This window comes from Eurosta solidaginis, chromosome 3 (genome assembly GCF_040869045.1).
Source record: "Eurosta solidaginis isolate ZX-2024a chromosome 3, ASM4086904v1, whole genome shotgun sequence".
Lineage (NCBI taxonomy): Eukaryota > Metazoa > Arthropoda > Insecta > Diptera > Tephritidae > Eurosta > Eurosta solidaginis.
Genome location: NC_090321.1, coordinates 220290505 through 220315835, shown reverse-complemented (window position 1 = coordinate 220315835; position 25331 = coordinate 220290505). Strand labels below are relative to the sequence as shown.

The 25331-nt window shown below is 39.1% G+C and overlaps 1 protein-coding gene across 10 annotated transcripts in view; it reads left to right on the top strand.

The window, feature by feature from the left end:
* The window catches only part of LOC137245098 (GATA zinc finger domain-containing protein 8), a 132641-nt gene that overhangs the window by 3095 nt on the left and 104215 nt on the right, over nucleotides 1-25331 (top strand). The gene's annotated exons all lie outside the window — the stretch shown is intronic.

The window sequence follows — 25331 nt, the reverse complement described above, 5'->3', positions numbered from 1 at the left end:
CGAACTTAATTTGCAACTATTACGAAAAATTTCAATTTTCTTTGGCCTTATTAATTTTCAAGAAAACTTTGTGTAGCAACAAGTGGCGCTTTGCTCGCTGTTTATTGGGAGTAAAATTAACAACTAGTCCCAGACAATAACAAAAACAAAGTATTGTTAGATGATAGCTAATTAATTGTTTTGCTTTATTGGTAAAAGTAATTAACAAAGAATTGAAAGGTTATCGCCATTTATGACTCCTATTTATGTTTTTGACATATTTACAAATGTGTGTCTGTGTGTTTGTGCAACTGTGTAAGCATTTATAAGCTAATTGCCTTTCAACGCATATCCTAATTGCTTACATAATGGAGTTAATAAAACTTTGTTTTCAACTTTGTACATAACTTTGAAGCGATGAATTATTCTACGCAATTATTAAACAAATACAAACAATTTGTAGAAAATGCAGCTTTTGTTGATACTTAGTTACATACCAACTCACACATCCATACATACACATAGCTAACTGCTGTGCAGAAAATCGAGTCAGTTATCAATAAATCGATTAAATTTGGCTGGTTCAATGTGTGGCATAGATTTGCCAGCCAGGTATTTAGACTATATTGTCGTCTTTAGCCAAAGTGTAGTAAATTGTATGGAGATATACCCTGCAAAAAATAGTGCGAATAATCCCTAAGGAGAGCGGTCTCCGATTGATCTCTTTTGTCTACATTGGGGCATAATTAATCACCTCTAATTCCTTTTGGGTACAGTTGGGACTAGTCAGGTTGAAATATGTATAGCCCATGTCAAGAAACATAAAAAAACCGGCAACGAATTGAGTTAAATAAAAAAGCTTATAGATGATTGATTAGAAGTATTTAAAAAAATGCGGAGCCATTTTTCTGAGGGGATGTGAGTAAGGGCTGCGCGCAGTGTAGCTTACTTTCACTTTCCCCTTGACTGATTTATTTCTGAAAACCCTTAAGGGGCTTACGGAGATGGTGGTTATTTAAGGCAATTCTCTTGCAGCATGAAGGTAGGAAGGAACGAAATACACCGAAAATTTTCCATAAAATATCCTGGGGGTTACAAATCATCCGAAATGTCAGCTGACCATAGAATTCCTGTGTCTTTTCAATACAACAGAATTACATTCCCCCAACTCTTTAATGTGGAATTTCCACCCAATATTGTCTTTATCGCAACACTAGGCCAGCCACATACATACCCGAATATTTACCGGCGGCTCGGGAACTAACTTCGACTTACGTATTGAAGTGTTTGTTAAAGATAATAGTGTTGCACTTTTTTTCTTAGGGAGTATGATTCAGTCTACTACGCTGATGTATTCATAATATTCAAGGGGTATGTTGTTTAGAATATACGGGAGTCGCTGTTAATAACAGTGTAAGATCCCAAACGGTCATTTTTTGAAAAAGTTATAGCATTTTGAAAAAAAACACCGTTTTTTTTTTTAAATTCATAACTTTTTTTGAGTTGGATGAAAAAATTTGAAAAAATTCTGAAAAACGTCTTTCGTAAGATAGAAAAAGAAGAAAAACTTTCAGCCAATTCTAAAGGGGTCGGGTTCAAAATTGGTCGAAATGGGATGGAATACCCCATATATTATATGCCCCATATAAACTGTTAATATTGCCCCATTTTTTCTGCTAGAAACTGCAAATTTCATCAGATACTTACGTTTGCGTCATATATTGTTGAAATACGTGATCCGTAGTCATAGTTTTTATATGCAGACCACAAAAAACGTGAAACTTTGCATCCTCACACAAATTAGCCATCATCCGGTAACAAAGAGCCTGAGCCAGATAAACAATTATGCATGTAAATTCAACAACAACGATTTGAGCCAGGTAAATCCAGATAGAAGTCTGGTACGTTCAATTTGTGAGCCAGATAATTTGTTAATTACTTGTATTTAGTTTGGCAACGCTGCCTTTAATAAACCTACTTTTTCAAAAATAGATATCGCTGTTTAGCCTTTTGCCGTATGAGTTAAATGAAACAGCAGCGACATCTGCCTATCACATTTCACGTGTGCGAAAATATCACGACATCTGCTTCTCAAGTCTCTCAATGATACAGAGCATTCCCGTCAGAATTTAGCGTAGCCGGAGCTGTAAAACTCACTGAATGACAGCAACTGCCTACCTATTTTTTATTTTTTTATTTATGTATCTTAAAAATAGCTTATGTATGTACATATGTTCACTATATATTTCTTACCTTATACAGCTGACTATTTGGATATTACGAATGGGATACGATTATTGTTCAGCTATATTCATGAAAGGTGTGAAGTCTTCGGCACAGCCGAAGGCAGTCCCGTCCTTACTTTTTAATTTAATTTTCTGCAGTAATCGAAAATCGTTTCTTCTCACCACAATCCTTTCGATCTTAAAACCCTCCATAAATCTTATTTGATATACGATTTCTTAATCTACTTAAATTCCAACAAAATATTACTTTCGTTGTCAGAAACGTGTAACATCAAAAAACATTGAACTTGGCCTTCAACAACATTTGCATATAAAATGAGTATATTAAGAAATTCATTAATATTTATGTACATATATATGTATGTACAAAACTTTTTTGGAAATATATGAATATATATTTGTATACAAAGTTAAACTAACTTAGCGAAATTTGTGGATTTGCTTTCTTAGGTCATGAATCTTTGACAAAATTATGCAATACTTAAAGTAAATAAAATATTTTATTCAAATCACGACATCATTACATGAATTTCGCATAAATTTTGTGTTGTGATTGTAGAATTGTAAATAAATCCGTATCCGTATTTAATTTATGCCTTTAACTAAATAAATTGACGCCGCTCACTTTCTCCTCTTATGAAGAGGCACAATGACATACACAACGTACAAACACAAACATACCTACCATACGCCGAGAAACAGGAAATATACACAATTTTTATACCCAGCTGTACTTCTACACAGGATATTATAAATTTTATTGGATAACGGGTGGTTGTACTTTAGGGTGGCCACAAGAAATCAATTTTAGATTTTCCGCTGGGGCACCCCCATAAAATATGGCAATATATTAGAAAATGATACATACAAAGTTTCAGGCCAATCCGATAATGTTAAGACGTGCCTCATTGAGGTCAAAGTTAGGATAAACAGCGATTTTTCAGAAAAAATTGTTTGTGTTTCGTCAGTAAAAGTGAAACCATTTATGCCAGGAACTTGACTCGTACACCATTCGATAAGTAATTTTATTTGTATTGATTTAGATCTTAATAATATTTTTAAAAAACGGTTATTTTTAGCAGTATTTATCATTTATCAGCTCAGGTCATAGTGGAAATCCCACATTTCCATGCAAACGTCTATGGACATTACAATATCCAATGGTATACGAGTCAAGTTCCTGGCATAAATGTTTTCACTTTTACTGACGAAACACTAAACTTTTTTCTGAAAAATCGCTGTTTTTCCTAACTTTGACCTCAATGAGGCACCTTTTAACATTATCGGATTGGCGTGAAACTTTGCAATAATCATTTTATTATCCATTAGCATTAGGGGCACCCTCCTGCCCCGAAAGATAGAGCAAAAAATTAAATTCACCATATACCTTGTAACCACCCTATTGTACAGGTATAAAGGAATCGAGATAGATATACACTTCCATATATCAAAATCATCAGTATCGAAAAAAATTTGATTGAGCCATGTCCGTCCATCCGTCCGCCCGTCCGTTCGATAACTTGAGTAAATATTGAGGTATCTGCCCCAAATTTGGTACACGAGCTTATCTGGATCCAGAATAGATTGGTATTGAATATGAGCGAAATCGGATGATAACCGCGCCCACTTTATATATATATAACATTTTGGAAAGCACAAAAAACCTGATTATTTAGTAAATAATACCCCTAAAATGTTAAAATTTATCGTGTGGACTGATACTGAGACTCTTGATAAAAATTTGAAAAAAAAATTTTAAATTGGCATGGTACCGCCCACTTGTGAAAAAATCAATTTTACAAATATTATTAATCAAAAATCCAAAATCGGTAAACCTATCGTAACAAAATACGGAAGAGAGGCGATTGAGGACCAGGCCCACTTTTATATAACAGATTTTTAAAAAGATCGTGCACGAATAAAATAAGTTATATCTTTGCAAAAACAAGAGCTTTATATCAATGGTATTTTATTTCCCAAGTGGATTTATAACAATAAATAGGAAAAACTTCAAATCTAAAAAAAATGGGCGTGGTACCGCGCCTTTTATGACTAAGCAATTTTCTATGTTTCGGGAGAACCATATGTATATAGTGAATTCTTTGTCAAATCAGCCAACCCCCTGCCCATTTCAATTTTGGGAAAAACATTTGTTTAGCACATTAAAAAAATTCGTCAAAAAGGGTAGTTTTTATGCCGTTAGGTGTTTTGTTTTTTTAATAAAGTTTTTTAACCTGAAAAAAACTGTCTAAAGTGAGGCATCTCGCAAAAAAGTGCCATTTTTAGTCAAAAATGATAGATAAAAAATAATTCCTCAATAATAATGACCAAATTACTTATTAGAAATGTTGTGGAGGTCGCTAAACAAGAATCCGATGTCAAATTTCAAATTCAAGATTGCGGATCCAAGATGGCGGACAGTATTTTTCTTACTGTTGACCCATTTCTACTAAATTCTGTATTTTGGGCGCCATCTTGAATTTGAAATTTGACATCGGATTCTTGTCTAGCGACCCCCACAATATTTCTAATAAGTAATTTGGTCATTATTTTTGAGGAATTATATTTTTTCGATAATTTTTGACTAAAAATGACACTTTTATGCGAGACGCCTCTCTTTAGACAGTTTTTTTTTTGAGGTTAAAATACTTTATTAAAAAAAAACACCTAACGGCATAAAAAACTACACTTCTTGACGAATTTTTTCGTGTGCTCAAAAAAATTTGTTTCCAAAAATTGAAATGAGCAGGGGGTGGCTGATTTGACAAAGAATTCCCCATATGTATTATTGCGCAGCCTTGTAAAACTATTTAGCACACCAAACAAACAACAACAGCATTTCGAGTGTACAGCTGGGTATGTAATGTCCGGTCTCACCCGAACTTAGACTTCCTTACTAGTTATACATATATATATTTTTTATTGGTGATTTCATATGTGGTTTTTAGAGCTCGGATTTATATGCAAATTGAAAATGTTATATATTTACATAGGTGCAATATACACGAAAATTATATGCAAGAGATATACAAAATTTAAGTACTTACGTACATACATATGTTCTTATAAAAAAGTGTGAGTACCAAATATTTGTGAAATTTCAAATGTTAACATACATGTGCGCATCTGAGCTTAAGAATATTTGGAAAATATTTCAGAGAAACGAAGAGACCATTACTTCACAAGTTTGTGTCTATTTTCAAAAAGGTGTTGGCATTGTTTTGTGGTCTTCTTTAGAAAAATGGTGCCTTGGCTTACCCCGTGTATGGAATCGGAGGAAGATGGGAGCCGCCTCTGGTGGAGCATCACGTGGAAAACGATTTAAACTCCCATAACCGTTTAAACGGTTCAGCACCAATTAAGTAAGTAAGTCTTCGAAAGATTTGTGGACGTCTACACGTTGGTGACGGCGAGTAAGAGAATTTTGCTGGTTCTTCCATACTTTCTTAGCCGGTGGGTCATCTTTCATTTCCATAACATGGCCTAGTCAACGGAACCGCTGCGTTTACAGCTCGTCATTAAATCTTCTTCGGTACTCGCCGTCGCCAACGCGTAGAAGTCCATTAATCTTTGGAAAAAAATTTCTCTCGAACACTCCCAGAACCGCTTCATCTGATGTTCTTATGGTCCATGCTTCTGCCCCATATATCAGGACGGGTATAATAACTGACTTGTAGAGTATGATTTTCGTTTGCCGAGAAAGGACTTTAATTTTCAATTGCCTATCTAGTCCAAAGTTACGCATTTATTGTCAAGAGTGATTCTCCGCTGAATTTTAGAGCTGACGGTGTTGTTTGTGTTGACGCTGGTTCCCGAATAAACGAAGTATTTTACTATTTGGAAATTATGGCTGCAACAGTCATGTACATATGTGTGCATCAATTTTATTTACGTTCAATGGCGGCCACCGTGGTGTGATGGTAGCGTGCTCCGTCTACCACACCGAATTCCCTGGGTTCACACCGCGGGCAAAGCAACATCAAAATTGTAGAAATAAGGTTTTTCAATTAGAAGACAATTTTTCTAAGCGGGGTCGCCCTTCGGCAGTGTTTGGCAAGCACTCCGAGTGTATATCTGCCATGAAAAGCTCTCAGTGAAAACTCATCTGTCGCAGATGTCGTTCGTAGTCGGCATAAAACAAGTAGACCCCGTCCGGCCAATTTGTAGGAAAAATTAAAAAGGAGCACGACGCAAATTGGAAGAGAAGCTCGGCCTAAAATCTTCGCGGAGGTTATCGCGCCTTACATTTTAATTGGCTTGAAAAAATCCGCTTATTAGCAAATTAGCAAAACTAATAGTTTAGACATACAAAAATTTTGTAAATATTTACGTTTTACTTAAACAGTAAAAACTCACATATGCATATAAAATCATATTTAATATTTATAAATGCACGGTCGGAGGGAAAGGGCATTTATCGTAAGAGCGAATAAAAACAAAACATATCCGTAGAACTGCAGTTTTTTTCCACAAGAAGAGAACATACTAAATCATTCAATCAAAGATGAACTCATCATGGCAATCAGTAATGGAGCGAATGCGTACACATATTAACTAATATGAAGCTAAGCAAGGCCGTATTAACTCTCAACGGGGCTCTAGGCAACCATCAATTTGGGGGCCCTTTTTTCACGTCCGTTCCCTTCTTTTTTCGATTAAAAAATACAAACTTATATCTTTCATAAAAATTTTATTGTCACAATGTAATAATATCAATAAAATTACTATTTACATTTTAAGCATGTCGTTTTCTACATTTGTCTTCGAACTAAGTTATTTATAGCTTCGTGGAGGTCTCCATCACTTAGAGAAGAGTTGATGTGAAATGCAAATCTCTCTGAAACTTCCACATACACTTTCGCACGTCGCACTTTCGCAACGCGAGGCAAATATTCTACTTCTGGACTTCTGGAGTATTTCCGTCATTAGGTTGGTTTTTTCTACGACGAGTACGTTTTACGATTTCTGTATAACCTACAACAGGTAATAGTTGTTTAGTTTTTTCCTCGAAATCATTGAACTTTTCACGGAATGAAACTAAACTCTCTTCTAACAATCCGTACAAAAAACCACACGTTTGCAAATCTGCTTATTCACTTTGCAATGACTTACTCACTGAACGCATAGCAGTCAAAATGAGTTCCATAAAATTAACATGAAACCACATTCGAATTTTTGCACTTTATTCGCGGTACACGTCGCCTCATAACGAGTATCAGTATTTTGTGAATCATCATCAGCAAATGATTTCTAGAGCCTCTAATATGATATCAAATGAATCGCAAACTGCATTTCATTCGAATGTGCTTCCCAGCGTGTAGTTAACAATGTCTTCTAATGTCATTGTTTATTTTATTTTTTGATACGCCCCAACGATAGGTGGAAGCGGAAAAAAATTATATAATGTCTGCATAATAGCAAAAAATCGACTGCAACAGCACTTCACAGCATGCTCTCCAACCAAATTAAGGGAATGCGCGGAACAGGTAACATAGATCGCATTCTCATTTACACTCAATATGCTTGCTTGCACAACTTTATACTTCGCGGACATGTCTAATGCGTTGTCATATTATTGTCCTCTACAACTTTGAATATCTAAACCACAGTTTTCAGTAAGAAACTTTAAAGTTTGATTCGTTAGACTTTCACCAGTATGACCTTCCAACTGAAGAAAAGTTATAAACCTTTTTTTATTATTCAATATACTCTCCTTTCACTTCGATACACTTCTTTGCACGCCCATACAATTTGTCAAATGAGTCGGAAATGTCCTTTTTAGGAACCTTGTCTAGTTTGTCGGTCGTCGCCTTTTGAATGCGGTCAATTAAGTTTTATTTATTGGAGTAAAATTTATTTTCAGTTCTGATTACATTTTTCTTTCACTCTCTAGAATTTTATGTTTGTAAGAAACTTTTAGAAGTCTTTTTCATTTTTCGGGGCCCCCTAACTGCCTATTCTGCTTACCTGTTAAGCCGGCTCTGAAGCTAAGTGCCACCTTTGTCCATGCATTGCAGATTGACGGACTTTGATCAAATATTGAAGGCGATGGAACTGTATCGTTGTGGAGGGAACAATTCTCCTCATTGCTAGCTAGCGAGGGAGAGAACGAACCCGATAACCCAATTAAAAAAAATAAATAAATAAATGTAAGGCGCGATAACCTCCGAAGAGATTTTAGGCCGAGAAGGAAAAGCTCGATACCCCAATCGCAGAAGTTAAAAAGGCTCCACCAAAAACCGTTGAGCAACACCACCAGCACCGTACGGATTGGGAACGACTTATCCAAGCAATTCGAAACCAAACTAGGCCTCATACAAGACGGCTATCTTTCGTGCTATTTCTGGAGTAGAGAATTCTAGCAGCTGAACTAAACCGTTATGGAACAATTTTTATAAGAGTGAATAATTACTTTCGTATGCTGATGACATTGGCGTAAATACCCTTAACAAACGGGCTGTAAGATCTGCCTGCTCGGGATTAAATAAAGCAGCATAAAAAAGTTGGTATTGGGGTAAATGAGGACAAAATAAAATATTTGCTGTCATCCAAGAAAGAATTCCCGCATTCAGAGAATAAGTCTTGCCAACAAGTGCTACTTTGGACTGAGTAAAAAATTTAAAAGTAATGTCCTCTACCGACGAACAAAAATTATGCTCTACAAGCGCTCATCATACCTGTCCTTATTTATGGCTCAGAATCGTCGACGGTGTCAAGATAATGGAGTTGGCTCTTGTAATGTTCGAGAGAAAAGTTCTACGGAGGGTGTATGGTCCTTTTCTTGATGCTGACGTCAAGTGCAGAAGGGCGTATGTATAACGGTGAGCTGTAAGAGCTTTACGCAGATATGACGACCAGTGCGGTGAATAAAGGCCCAAAATCTTCGCTGGCTAGCTAAAGTTGTGCGAATGGACAAAGATGCTCATACTAAGAAATTATTTCAGTCGAGAACATAGTTTGGAGGCAGAGGAAGGGGCGGACCTCTACTGAGAAGGGAGATGCTGAGATCGTTTTGCCCGAAATTTTTCAAAATGGTTATTTAATAATTTAATGGTTATTATAATTTTTACTAGCATCCCATTCTTCCTCCTCGCTGTTTTACATTTCTCCTACACCCACTTTTCCTTTTTTGATCCCCTCACCATCTTACTCTCCTTTACCCACCATTTCCCGCTTTTCTCCCACCATTCCAGCTCTATTACTTCAAGCCTACAAAAAAAAAAAACATTCTTACCGCCACTCCCATCCCCTTTCTCTTCACAAATCCCTCATACATACAAAAACTCTACTACATCGCATCGGATATATAGCGAATTAAGCCGTTTAATAGTAGGGATCGTGGCACTACCAACTTTTCCAAAAATGTATACAGATTGATATATGAAAGCAAATGTACCCAACCTCCGTTACTAATATACTTTTGCCTTCTGGGCCGGAGCTGCTTCATCTAATCACATAAAATGTGTGAGCAAACAAAATCTTTGGATTTTATTCGATATGCTCAGTTCATACCTCCCCTACAGCTCACCATCAAACTTCCTTCGATATACACTGTTAACGTGACGGAAAGAGTCATAAATCTGCTGGGGAACTCTTCTCACGAAAACTCCAAAGCTCATCTCATCTTCTTTACACAACATTCAACATTTTAAACTTTGTTTAAATTCGTCGTGTTAGAATTTGAAACATGACTGTGGAAACTTAATTAACACCACAAATTTATGGTGTCATCTTATTTACAAACTTATTTTTGAGCAGATAAAACATTACGTAATTGAATGTGATAAAGCTTTAGCTAAGAATATGGTATCAGTTAATTGAAAACGTGATCAAGCGATTTAATTGTACGCTTAGTACCAACGTACATTTCAGATTTGTACGAAAAAGGAAAGTGACAAATTTGCCGTTGCACACGTAAGATCGTTAAGGCAAATATACGATGCGGAAGTTACATAAAATTCACGTTTTTTTTGCAGATTTCGCATTGTACGTCAATATGGAAGGTGCGGCTAAGACGCACAGCGAGTGCCATGTATGCATTTATATCTAAAATTTTGTTTGAAATCGTCAACAGTCAGTTCATTATTTTTAAAACCCAAATCTGAATCAGTTTTAAGCTCAAAACTTCTATTATTATAAAATTTCCAGCAAAAAATTAGTTATCTTGACAAGCCCAAATCATCTGTTGATTTTTGAGACTTTTTACAATTTAATTTCAGTCCAGTAGTAACGTTCTCAGAGTGTGTTCCTCAAACATCTTTTCAAATACGGTGAGATCTATATGTTGTAAGCAAGACTTCCAATATAATATTTTTATTATGTGATCAATGAGTCTCCCAAAAGTAGTAAGGGCTCTCTTTTTTTTTTCTTAGGAGAATCCACAATGTAAACTCAAAGTAAGTGTAAGCGTTAGTGTAGCATTTGGAAGCAGCATGCTGCATAGGGGAATACAGAATGTAAGCGTATGTGTATTCACTACACCGCATTGGGGGCAATGCACGTGGTATGCTACATATAAGCAAAATCCGACAGGAAAATAAGGCAAACAAAGGCGGGGAAAGGAAAGGCAATATTTGTTGAAGTAGCAGTAGAGGTAAACTCTAAAATGGCTCATAAACTCGAGAGAATGGCACAATATGAATGTAATGTCATCGGCGATGTAAAGATTGTTTGTTATCAAAAGGTTATAAATGTGTTATCGATAACAAATGTTATCCATACCTCTGTCCCTCAAGTAAATTTAAAAACATTAGTATCCTAGGTGTAACCTTTTTTCACAAATACTATCGTCGAGCTCCATGGACTAGCTGTTGTTTCCATCGAATAATGGTGTGAGTTGCACCCATATCTACGGTCAAAAAAGTACCCTCATTCGGAAGTGAGACAGAGCTTTGCGTTTTCGACAATTTCTAATGCGGGAGCTCTTGGGCCGGCGCTGCAATCATGTTAGATTTAGCTGTAATCTGTTATATTATCCAGATCGCATCTGATCACATAAAACGATCGCGTAAGTCAGTTCTCCTCTTCTGTAAGAATTAAGTGTTCAACTTCCCGAACGGGTCACACAGCAGGTGTGAATCAGCATTGGAGCTTACCAACTTTGTACTTCCCTATTGAAATAGACAATTGATTTGTTTCAAGATGTGTGATTTCATCATAAAGCTTACGTAGATATCGCCTTATCTGTGTGACAGGCGCAGCCACATTAACCAATTATCTGCTGGGACTGCCTGGTTTGTGCTTATTTAACAGTTTGTACAATACTTCATATAAGTGCGTACACCATATAAAGAAAGTTATGCTCTGTAATATTAAGTAGACATCCCAGAACAGAGTTGCAAACGAACCGATACGGAAGAACCTCATATAGACCTGGACGAACAAACTTGGAACCCATAATTAAAACCAGGGTTTTTTGTTATAAAAAAACTCGTTCTTTTGGTAGTTACCAGAAGTTGATTGAAAGCAATGCTACTGCGCTCTACGAGATATGATATCTGTGTCATTTCTTATAGCTAGGGCCTTAATTTGGTGAGCGCAGAACACGTACACGTATTCACAAACTTTTATTTAAAGTGATATTGATCAACTTGGTGTATTGTACTCGTTGCATATAATGAGTTGCTTCTTCAGGACGCTGGTACCCATGTCTCCAGAATATTCATGACTTACATTCCTTGATACCGTCGTCTAATTATTGCGCCTATGACGGTTTTCAACTCAACTTGGTTGGGTTGTAATTAAAACAACTCAACTTTAAGACAACTCAACTCCTGTTTGGTACTACGAATTACAACTTATTTCACTTGAAGTTGAATTGATGTTGCCAACCTAAGAAAGTGATGATTTGACAGATAAATAAACAGCTGATCAATTTGTGGTGGAAATTTAAGCATTTGCAAAAGTGATTTTGTTATTAAAAGAAAGACTGATATTAATCTATTTTACAATGGCGAAAATGCCGGTGATTGACATGTCGCCGCGAATACGGAAAACATTCGCGTGATCATTCCAATCCCTTGAAACTACCAAGTACCAAGTAAGAAAATGTTTAAGTGACAAATGATGAGCTTCTACACTGAAAGAAAGAAACGAAATACGGGTCAATTCAACCGAAATTTCTGTCAATTTTTATCCATCGCAACGAGATGTTGAATCAACTGCGCACAAAAATTTGATACTTAATTGACCGTCTTAGTAGTCAAATGAACAAAAAAAGTTGTTGCGACAGCTTTGTATGAAAGTACCTATGTTGCCATATATAAATAAATAAATGTAAGGCGCAATAACCTCCGCAGAGATTTTAGGCCGAACTTCTCTTCCAATTTGTGTCGTGCTCCTTTTTAATTTTTCTTACAAATTGGCGGGACGGGAGCTACTTGTTTTATGCCGACTCCGAACGGCATCTGCAAGGCAAATGAGTTTCCACTGAGAGCTCTTCTAATTGAAAAAGCTTGTTTCTAAAATTTTGATCTTGCTTTGCCCGGGGGTGTGAACCCAGGGTATTTGGTGTGGTAGGCGGAGCACGCTACCATCACACCACGGCGGCCGCCATATAAATACGTAAATATGTGAATACATAAATACGCATGCTTGCTACATATACATACATATGAATATAGAAATGAAAATAGTAGTCACAAAAACTGATTCTCAATTCCTTCAGTTGCAGCTCAGCCCATTCTCAATTTCTTCTCTCGCATGTGATGGTCACACTTGATTGTATCGAACAAGACTTGTAGTATAAATGTTTGGCGTAACATTTTAAAAAGAGAACTTGTAAGTTGTAGAAAAGTAAAGAATCAAATCGCAGGAATGTAATTCACCACTGGAGTAACTTTACATGTAATTCGGCGAGTTTAATTTTCGTAACACTTTAAGTTGAAACGATTCCAAAACAACTCAAACATTTATTTTGTCGGAAACATCAACATTAAAAAAGGATGTTTTTTTATTATCTTATTAGATTCATTTGCGTGAGTGAAAATTCATAAAAACTTGGAAAAAATGTTACTAACTTTGGAAAAATCCTCTTCGTTCAAGCAAAACTTTTGCAACAAGAAGGCGCAATTTTGCATTTCGTTTGGACGAGAGGGTTTTTTCTTTTTGTATTCATAACTGAAAAACTAATTTTTTGTTGTTTTCCCATTTTGTGTGTTTTTTCGATTTGATGGTTTTCTTATTTTGGTGTTTTTTTAACAAGTGGCACCATCGTCATTAGTACAAAGTAGAGAGTGCCGTGAGCATAAAATTCTCTTTGAAATTTGCTCATGTATTGACAGTTGATCGCCGTTGAAATGACCTGTAAGATCAGTTGTGTTAACAGAAAAATCAGTTAGATTGATTAGGAATCTGTCAATTTTACAAAATTTTGTTAACTTAAGGGTGACAATTTCTCTTCTGTTGAAATGACTAAACTTATTTGTTCGCTTGACAAAGAACTCGGTCGAATTAACCATAATTCGATCAATTACACAGAATTTTCGTTAAGTCAAGAACAACAGAACCGATTTGTTGATTTTACTAGCACCATTTCTTTCAGTGTAATGAAGTTATTTTTCAGATTTGAAAGGAAGCATTTTTCTCACTACTAAACAAAATTAAGGACCATTTCCGCAAACGCGTTCTAGGGAAGGCTCTACCCCTATTTTAAAATTATGCGCCACACTCCGATTCCTTGCTGACGGCAAGGACAGGTTTTAGATATTATTGAGGAGCATATTTGTGCGAATTGGATTAAAACCCAAACATGAAAAGTTTTTTAGCCTATTTTGGCTGCATCCGAACTGCGGCCAGCTTCGTCCAGCTTCGGGATGTCGCTCCATAAAGTCAAAAAGTTATTCAATGTAATCCTTCGTTGAAACGCTGTTTTGTCTATAAATGTGTACAAAATTGCTGATTTTTGTTTGATTAAAGAAGCTTTAACTACCGGTTTCGATTTTTTGTTTCGTTTCGATAACGTTTTATGAGACCGTGCACCATCTTTTCTCAAAGTTGGCATCAAAAAAAACGCTTCGACCTCCGTTTTTAGAATCCGAAAGCGGAAATTATAAGGTTTTATTTGTGTCGAAAAATATTTACGTAAACCCACAAAATGGCCTCGAGATCATCCGAAATATGGGACCCGATCCGTAGTTTTATTTTTTTTTTTTTGCACAGAACACCTTTCTGAAAATAACCTTGGCTTCACCCACCGCCTTTCTGCATTAGTGTATGTGTGTGTGTACAACAAATTTGGCAAAATACAACCACACGAAAATTTTAACCGATTTTTTGCTTATATCTTTTGACAGAATTAAAATTTTAAATTTTCGCTTTCGGATTCTAAAAACGGGGTTCGAAACGCGTACCACCTTTGATAATTTTTGATAAAAATTAGGTGGTGCACTTTCTTGTATAACGTTACTTTTTTTCAAAACAACTCCAAAATTTTCTGCTAGTAATCAGTTGTCAAATTTTGTGGTTTTTTACAATTACCCCAACACAAGTTTGTAAACGGTAATGCCGCAAAAAGTTGTTAGACTAGGCAACTTCAACCGACATTTTTTTGATAGGTTGAGTTGTAATCTGTAATACCAAATTGCAAAATTTCAACTGATAGAGAGTTGAGTTGTAAACGGTAATAGCTTATCTCTCATATTAGTGTATGTGTGCGTGCGTTTTGACATCATACACTGGCTACGTTGTCGTTGTTGTTGTGGTAGCGTTTGTTATCTTCCCTGCAAAAAATGCGACTAGTCTAGGATGAATGCGGGATGAGTCGCAATGGAGTATGCCGTTTTAGCCAGTTCTGCCCTTTGTATATGGGTTGGAGTGGTCCCTTTTATTTGAGGATGTGCTATGGAGAGACCGATTGTACCTTTTTATGCCTGAAAGGGTGGGACAGGTCCTTTTTGTAATGTTCGACACTTCCTCTCTGTACCCTTTTGGGTACTGTTCGACACGCCTGGTTTTTATAATGTGATGTTTTCTGAGATGTTTTCTGTACTGTTCGACACTTTCGCTTTGTACTTCTATGGTATGGGTCCGACATGCCCTTTTTGTATCCATACGGGTAGTGTCGGACATATTCTCTTCGTGTCTCTACAACCAGAGTTACACAAGTCTCTTTTGTTCGCCTATAGGTACTGTCGGCCAAGTCCTCTTTCTAATAATTATAATTTTTTAAACTCTAATACAATATTCTTATTTTTTTCGTATTGGTGTTATAGAGTAATCAAAACAAAACAAATATTACGATAATGGAACATATGGCCCTAGTATTTAAGGTTCGGTATAGAGCCCCGCAGTTTTCTTAAATAATTGTATTCAATCACATTTAATCTTTTTATTTTATTCAATTCGTTGCTGCTTATTTTGTTCAATTGCCTACATAAATTTCAAACTATCTGATGCCAAATATACCCAGAAGTGTCTGTAGGGGATCAATTATACCCCAATGTGGACAAAAGAGAGCCATCGCAGACTGCTCTTTTTAGGGATTTATTTTGTCGCAATGGTTGTGAAAGCATTAACTTACTAGTGGAGGGAGCTACAAAGTGATGTTAGACACTTTTTCAACACCGGCACAATATGAAAAAAATGTGATTTTTTACTTCTAAAAATATTGTCTAGAATCAGTAGGAATTTGGCATATTTCAAACTTGAGATTTCTTAAGCTGAAATTGAGTTACATTTTTTATGAAGGTTCAAAAGCGTTTTGAATGTTCAAATTTTCAGCAAAGCGTTTTTAAAATTGGCTTGTTTATGAATAACATTGAAATTTCTGCTGAAGTACATACAGAAAATAATACAAAAGACAGGGGCGGAAACTGTTATTCCTTTTATAATATAATTCCTGGCAAAACTATTAACTTTTAATATATTTGGATCAAGATAAAAAAATTTTTCGGATTTTTATTACCTAATTCCGATATAACTAGTTAAACTCGGACTTTTAAAAACAAAAGTCCGGAAATAAAGGTTAGGTTAGGTAGGTTAGGTTGGGGTGGCTGCCCGAGGGCACACTTAGGCCAGTAGTACTAGGCCCGTTGTGATACCACGAAAAAAACCGTTACCTCTCCTCTTCGAACCATTTTGAGGACCTGATGAAATCTACCAGGTCCTTGACGTCATGCTCCACAACCTGACTCATAGTATCAAGAAATGGAGCTCCCAGAAAGCGCTGCCGTGCTCCGCTTAGCGCTGGGCAGTTGCAGATGAGGTGAACCACCGTTTCCTCCTCCTCATCTTCTTTACAACTCCTACAGCAACGACGATAAGGCGCTCCTAGCCTTTCTGCATGCCTACCTATGAGGCAATGACCCGTTAGTGCCCCTACAAGTGTGGAAATTGTACCCCTTCTTAGGTTGTAAACGTGACGGGACCTTTTAGGATCCCATTTAGGCCAGGTTTCTTTCGACGTTCGACATCCCGGTGTTTGTAGCCATCTTTCGTCGGCTTGACGGTAGATGTGCTCTTTTAGCATTAGCTTGCATGTGGACAGGGGCATACCTAAGCGTTCTTGTCCAGGAAGAACCTGCTTGGTTGTACCCTGCCTAGCGAGTTCATCTGCAATACAGTTTCCCTCGATATCCCTATGTCCAGGGACCCATGTGAGGTGTACACGGTTCTGTTGAGCCATCTCCTGAAGAGATCGGCGACAGTTTAGTGCTAGTTCAGAATTGAACGAGTGGGAGCCCAGAGATTTTATGGCAGCTTGGCTGTCGCTGAAGATAAAAATTTCCTTTCCGACAATGTATGTCCCTATCCTAGCTGCGGCTTCCATTATGGCTGCAACTTCTGCCTGGAATACACTGCAGTGGTCGGGTAGTCTGAATGAGAGCTGGAGGTCAAGGTCCCTTGAGTATACTCCACCCCCAACTCTCCCGTTTAGCTTGGAGCCGTCCGTGTATATGGAAATGCTGTTGCCCATAGCAAAGCACTTGTCCGACTCCGTCCAGTCATGCCTGCTGGGTATGTTTATCTTAAAGTTGGTTTCCGCAACTGTTGTGGTCGCACAGCGATCCGTGCTAGGAGGGAGAAAACTGTATTTGTTTAGTATACTTGAGTGTCCTGTGGTCCTGTTGTTCCAGCACGACAACTCCCTTAGACGCAGGGCTGACGTTGCCGCTGCTCGATGACCAGCCAGATCCAGTGGAAAGATGTCAAGAATGACCTGAAGAGCTTCGCTAGGCGTTGTTCTTAGAGCCCCGGTTATGCTTATCATGCTGGATCTGTGGACTTTACCCAACAAGTTTAGGTTTGACGCCTTGCTCAAGGCTGGCCACCATACGACTACCCCATACAGCAGTATGGGTCTGATAATCGCGGTATAAATCCATCTGCATATGTTGGGGGTGAGTCCCCATTTTTTGCCAATGGCTCTTTTACACGTATATAATGCAATGTACGCTTTCTTTTGTCGCTGGATAACGTTGTCCTTCCAGTTAAGCTTTTTGTCTAAAACTACGCCTAAAAATTTGGCTTTATCTGCCAGGCTTAGGCGCACCCCATTTAGTTCAGGTAGGTTCAACGATGGTATTTTGTATCGTTTGGTATATAAGACAAGCTCTACTTTATCGGAGTTGACGCTGAGTCCACATCGGGAAGCCCACAAGGAAACCTCTCGCAATGCTACCTGCATCAAGTCGCACAAAGTTTGAGGAAACTTGCCTCTGTAGATAATCGCTAGGTCATCAGCATATGCCACGACCTTCCCGCTCCCCCAACTAGTATCTCTTAATAGCGAGTTTACCGTTAGGTTCCATAGTAAGGGGGAAAGGACACCACCCTGGGGCGTGCCCCTTGCGACAAATCGTGTTACCTCAACCTTCCCCAGTGAGGAGAGCATTTTCCTTCCCCTGAGCAGTTGATCAATTAGTCCCACTAGGGGTCTATTTACGTCCAGATCAGTTAAAGCAATGTTAACGGCGTCTGGACTTATGTTGTTGAATGCTCCTTCAATGTCTAGGAAGGCCACAAGACAATAATCCTTTTCGAACAAGGATGTTTCTATAGTCGAGACTAGGTTGTGTAGCGCAGTCTCCGTAGATTTACCTTTGGTGTACGCGTGTTGATAGTCCGAAATGAGATTCCTATCAATGCTTGTAGTGAGAAAATCGCTAACTATTCTCTCTAGGGTCTTGAGTACGAAGGATGAAAGACTGATAGGTCTATAGTCCTTCGGCTCGTAATGAGAGGCTTTGCCTGCCTTAGGAATGAATATGACCGTGGCGCTCCTCCATGCACACGGAATATAGTTCATAGCCAAACAAGCGGTATATATGTGCCGCAGCCAGTTGACTGATACCTCCAAAGAGTAGATAAGTTGAGCGGGTACAATCCCGTCTGGTCCAGCAGCCTTAAAAGGTTTAAAACTTTTGATTGCTCTCCTCACTCTCTCCTCAGTGATGGGTATATTCACAGCTTGGTTTGCTGCAGGTACTTCCGGTGCGTTTGTCATATTTCCCGGGAAATGTGTGTCCAGGAGCAGCTCTAGAGTTTCCCCTTCTGTGCTGGTCCAGGTACCATTCGGTCTCCGCAGAAAGCTAATAGCTGTTTGCGTCTTAGAAAGCACGCACCGTAGCCTGGATGTGTCCACGACACTTTCGACTCCAGTGCAGAAGTTTCTCCATGAAGTTCTCTTCGCTTGTCTCAGGACTTTTTTGTAGGTTCTTAGTTTGTCCTTGTATTCTAGCCATTGTGACCCGTTATCGAAGAATTTGGCTTTGTTAAACTGTTCTCTACAGGATTTACGAAGTAGGTCCAGATCATGGGACCACCAGTGAGGTTTACGCTTACCGCGCGGTTTTGGCAATGGACAGGCCTGTTCTAAGGCTTTTGAGAAAGCCGATGTGAAGGTTTCTACCAGACCCTCTAGCTCCATCGTTGATGAGAGGCTTTGTGGGGGCAGTTCTGGTAGTTCTCTTGCTAACAGCTCATTATGTAGTTCCCAGTTTGTATTACGTGGGTTACGTCTCGCAATGGGCTGATCGACGAAGAACTCTAACATTACTTCAATATAGCGGTGGTCTGAAAAGGAATGTTCCTCAAGAACACGCCATTTTTTAACCCACCCATAAACGCTTTCGCTACAAATAGTGAGGTCAATAACCTCTCTACGGTTTTTAGTAATAAAAGTTGGTTCATTACCTACATTGCAAACTACAAGGTTAGTTGTTAAAAGGTACTCAAAAAGTGACTCACCCCGAGTGTTTATGTCGGAACTACCCCACTGCGCGTGGTGGGCGTTTGCGTCTGTCCCAATTAACAGATGGCCTTTGCTTGAGTCGGCCACCAGATCCTTTACCGTCTTTTGCGGAGGAGGTTCCTCTGCGTCGTACGGCATATAAACGGAGGCTAGCGTTAATTGGGTGCCTCCGCTTGACAAACTGGCCGCTGTGATGTCACCATTGCTATAATTAGGCAAGAGAAAGATATTTAGCTCAGACTTTACTAAAATGCATGTTCTCACTTTACCTTCATCTGCAGCTCGGATGAGCTTAAACCCAGTGGCCCCCAATCCGCAAATCCTTGAGTTGTTCACCCAGGGTTCTTGGATAAGGACCACTTCGACGTCGCCTTTAGAAAGGCGACTGATGAGAGCAGCCGAGGCTGCCTTACTTTTGTGCAGGTTTATCTGGAGCAACCTCAGCATGAGCTTGCTCAGACTCCCCTGCATGCATCACCGTGATGTTGGGATCCTCTCCGTCGCTATCCAGCAGAGCATCCTCCATCGACAAATTGCCCAGAGCCCCTGCGCAATTTGACGTGGCGGAAACCAGGCTTTCGGCGTCGGAGATTTCCGCTTCCACTTCGGGTGCCTCAATGTCCGTGTCCAAAGAGGCACTCGAAAGGGATGCGCGCTGTGCGTCCCCACGGTATACGTGAATTACGACCTCCCCGAGGCCGTAAAACACTCTTCCTTTGCTCCGTCTAAGGGGCTCGAGAGCTTCCTTATTCAGGGCTAACACGACCTGTCTCCTAGGTCCTACAGCGTCCTCGACTTGGATGACACTCCAGTCCTGCGTTGGGAGAGCCGGGTTCATCAGTTGCAGCATCCTGAGAATTCTCTCAGGTTCTGCTGGAACCGCTGGAACCCATGCCCTGGCCCTTGGCCGAGCCGGAATGTCCTTCCAGTCAACGACCTCGATAATCGCCCCGGGATAGACTTGTCCCAGCTTTGCGGCTGCTGCCTTGTACAGCGCAACAGACCTTGCGTCCTCGCAAGCGAGTACCTTGATTTGGCCCTGGTACCATCCTGCATCAGAACCTCGCGGCGGACTACCCGGAGACTCCATCAGAACGTCGAGAACGGCGTTGCCGATTTCATTCCGGACCTACGGCCACTGGTCTTTAGGGATCGCACCACGGTCATTCCCTCGGTCCAGGATTCCTATAAGGATCCGGCCCTTGGCTACCTCGGCAAAGCTGGGTTTGGCTACCGCGGGGTGATTCTGGTGCCTTTTCGGCGGTGGTTTGATATCCTCATCGGACCTTTGACGTTTATATGGGGTTGCGCTTGTTGGCAGAGAACTCCGAAAATTCGGCAGTAGAGCTCGCGCCCTTTCCACCGAATTCCTGGCGTTCTCTGACAGCGTTTCCAGCGGAACACCCTCATACCTTGACAGGACTTTTGCAGCCCTTCTTTTGTTCCTGTGGAACGATCCCTTGTGGGAATCTTCTTGAGAAAGGGTCCGACCCGTAGTTGCCCTCGCGGTCGTACCCCCGGATGATGTCTTCATTATGGCTCCTTTCTCCTTTGGCTCAGTGTGACCAGATCGTGGGACCCCTGTCACAGCCGTGGGGAGAACAGTCGCCATACCGCCGTCAGACGGGCGCCCAGCATCAGCAGGCGCGTCAGTGTTCGCCGTTGCCAGCGCAACTACCTTCGCCGCCATACTGGTGCTTGCCCCCGTCCGATCACCTAAGACTGTGTTGACTGAGGTTGCCCTCTTGTCGTCCATGGGGAGCCGACCCGTCGTTTCCAACTCAGTCGCTCCCCCGGTTAAAGTAGCTGTTGCGGCCCCGTTTTCCCTTGGCTCGGAGTGGCCAGGTCCAGAGACCCCTGCCACAGCCGTGAGAAAAAAGGTTGCCGTTCCGGCGCTTGGTCGGTGTCCGACAACAGCAGGCGCGTCAAGGTTCGCCGTTACCAGCGCAACTCCCTTCGCCGCCATACTATTGCCGCCCCCCACCAAGTCGCTCCTCACTTTAGCGTTGGTAGCATTGGTAGCCCTCCCTCGTTCACTAGGGCGTATGGATGCCAATGCTGTTGTCCTTCTCCCTGTGGAGGAGAACGGATTATCATTTGTTTGTTTTTTTATATTTTTGTTGTTCATCTTGTTCGTACGACCCCTTGCTAGACGAGGCCAGCTTAGGGTCACCTTATTGAAAGGGGGAAAAGTGTCGTCCGCCGCGGCAGAGCCCCTTACCGCGGTAAGACCATTTTTACTCTCTGAGGCGGCCCGGTGTCAGAGAGGCTCCGTACAAATACAGCCAGATTAACCTCCCGGCTGCAAACCATCCAATGGGCACGGTGCCGCATAACACCCTGGATTGGGAGGGGACAGATCTTGGTCATCGCTCACCCCAGGACTAGGCCACCGCAGCCATGGAGATCCATGTGAACCTGCATCCTACTGGGTGGCATAGTCCCGTGGTCAGCGACTAAGCCCTCGCATCGCGGCAAGATGTCTGCCCTTCGCGAGGAAAAAAAAAAAAAGGTTAAATCCGGACTATTAATTTTTAAGGCCAAAATTAAAGTCCGGCTTGGTAACAAAGAAACGGCTTATGTTTATGTTTATTGATAAGATATATTGGTACAGCAAGATGATGGATCTTTTATAGTACAACAAAGCAGGAAAATATTAATAGTGGTATACAATTAAACAATTACAAAATACTAATAAGCATGTATTAAAAAGTATGTATGTATATAGCGTAGGCCTATTCAAAATAAAGCTATTTAGTTTTTATGTCGGTATTTTAAAATTATACGTGGCCAGTCTATGTACTAAGTATTGTCTGAGAAATAGTTACAGATAACATTGTTATAGTTGCATACACTTAAATTAATTCTTATAGTATTGGGAATAGAATTCCAGGTACGTATAGTATTTACGAAAAAAAGTCTAGTCGACGAAACTGATTTAAATGTAGGTACGATTAGATCATTTGTACGAGCAGATCTTGTGAAAGTAAGTTCATTATAAAGGCATAATGGTGTTTTAGTAAGAATTAGTCGATAAAGGAAATGCAGCTCCTGGCTTTAAGATAGTCAGAAATTTGACATCCCAAAAGGCGAAACTTCCAACGAGATATATGATCGAACTTTTGCAGTCCATACACGTAACGTGTAATATTGTTAAAGGCCACATCCATTTTATGAGCAGAGTACGAATCTAGCTTATTGTAGATCAATTCAACATATGTCAAATAAGTTAAAATTAGCTGAAGAGCCAGTTTATGTCTCATGATATAGGACGTGAACATAGCCGATAGCCGCAAGTTCCGCAGGGCACCATATACCTTACCTATGGCCAAGTTAAAGTGATCAACACATGTCAAACTTGAGTTGATTACAAAGCCAAGGTTTGTAATTTTATTCACTATCGTAATTTGGGCGGTACCTATGTATAGAAGTGGAATTCTCGTCTCAATCAGCTTTCTCTTTGAGACAGGCAGAACAAACGTTTTATTAGGGTTGAGGCACAGCCCGTTATTATTAGCCTAAAGGGAAATAGATGAAATATCAGCATTGAGTTTCGAACACAAATAATCAACCTCATCAATGCGGCTAGACAGGTAAAGTTGAACATCATCCGCATAAGCATGCATATTGACGAACTGGCAGACCGTATAAATATCATTGATAAACAAACTAAATAACAGTGGGCCAAGGATTGATCCCTGTGGAACACCGCAGACTATTTCGCTAAGGCATGACATTTTGGACCCGATTATTACACGTTGATATCGGCTAGATAAATAGCTGTTGATTAATGCCAATGAATCATCGCTAAACCCAAAGTAAGCCTTTAGCTTAGCGCAAAGCATCTGATGGTCAACGGAGTCAAATGCCTTAGAGAAATCAAGTAGATAAAGTAAAGTTACAAAGTTTTCATCAATAGAGCAGGAAGAAACAAACAACCGATAAAATATTTAAATACATTTATTAAAATTTTTGCAAACGCAACTGTACCTACATGAACCATTAATTAACAAAAAATCATTTTTCATTCACTAAAATTTATATATTGTATTTTCCATTCATTTTTACAAATCAGCGAACATATTACGAATACTGATTTTTAATTTACCAGCTTACAACAAACATTCTAAATTTGCTAACAAAACGTTTTTCGCTGACGCAGTTAGCGGGCGCTTGGAGGGCATATCAAATGTCAAAGTTGCACAAGCCGTTAATTAACAATTCATAACATTTTGAGTGCAATGGGAAAAAAATTTTACCAACATTTACTACACTGAAAGAAATGGAGCTAGTAAAATCAAGAAATCGGTTCTGTTGTTCTTGATTTAACGAAGATTCGGTAAAATTGATCAAATTATGGTCAATTCGACCTAGTTCTTTGTCAAGCGAACAAATTAGTTTAGTCATTTCAACAGAAGAGAAATTGTCGCTCTTAAGTTAAAACAAATTCTGTAAAATTGACAGATTCCTAATCAAGTCAACTGATTTTTTTGTTAACACAACTGATCTCACTGGTCATTTCAACACCGATCAACAGTAAATACAAGAGCAAATTTCAAAGAGAATTTTACGCTCACTGCGCTCTCTACTTTGTACTTATGTATGATGTGTACTATATGTATGCACATATTTACGTATGTATATGGCGGCCGCCGTGGTGTGATGGTAGCGTGCTCCGCCTACCACACCAAAGACCATGGGCTAACACCCCGGGCAAAGCAACATAAAAATTTTAGAAATAAGGTTTTTCAATTAGAAGAAAATTTTCCTAAGCGGATTCGCCCCTCGACATTGTTCGGCAAGCACTCAGAGTGTATTTCTGTCATGAAAAGATCTCAGTGAAAACTCATCTGCCTTGCAATTTCCGCAGTACAGATACTTACGTACAAAGCTGTCGCAACAACTTTTTTTGTTCATTTAACTACTAAAACGGTCAATTACGAATCAGCGATTTGTGCGCAGTTGATTCAACATCTTGTGGCGATGGATAAAAATTTACAGAAATTTCGGTTGAATTGACCCGTATTTCGGTTGATTTTACCAGTCTTTTTCTTTCAGTGTACAAAAAACATACATGCATACATACTTTGATGTACATTATGGAAATAACTAAAAATGCGCACCTGTTTCGATGACGCGTGAGTTAAAGTAAATATATAACCAATAACAACGATTAAACCATTTCAATCAAAACATTCAAAAAATGCATTTAGCGGTGTTTGTGCTGTGGCGTTACTCGTGTGTATAAATACGTTTGTACATACCTGGTGTGGTGGGGAATAAGAAAGAGCGCATGAAAGACCATGATGAACCTTATATAAGGCTTATTTTATATCGAAAAAAGGCGGCCAGCATCAGGCATTAAAGTCCTGACAAAGTTGACGTATATCTGGAAATCAATGTAAGTGGTCAATGGTGCCATACCACAACGCCCTAGCCATAACCATACCATAGCAAAGCAATTTGTTTTTGGTTTTTGCCATATCCATAACCTAACAATATTTGAGTTGGTGAATTTATTAACTTTTGTTTATTGTTTTGGATACGGTTTGACTAACATATTTATTATTTGTGGTATATGTTTGTAATTGTTTTCGCTTTCTTCAATTTTATGAAAATTTAACGATTTTTAGGTAAAGGCACCAATAACTGATGCCTATTGATATAGATAAGTAAAAATATGGTTATTACTATGACGTTATGACTATGTCAACTTTGCCAGGCCCTTTATACTTATAAGGAATATTAGTTGAATGGCGTATTCCTTATAATACTCCTAAATTTTCTATACTTATCTCATCAGGCATAAGGATTATCTAAAATATAATGGTATGCATAAGGCATAAATCCTATATAATTCTCATATAAGGAATAGTTATAAGCCATCGAGACGAATATAATAATCTTAGATTAAA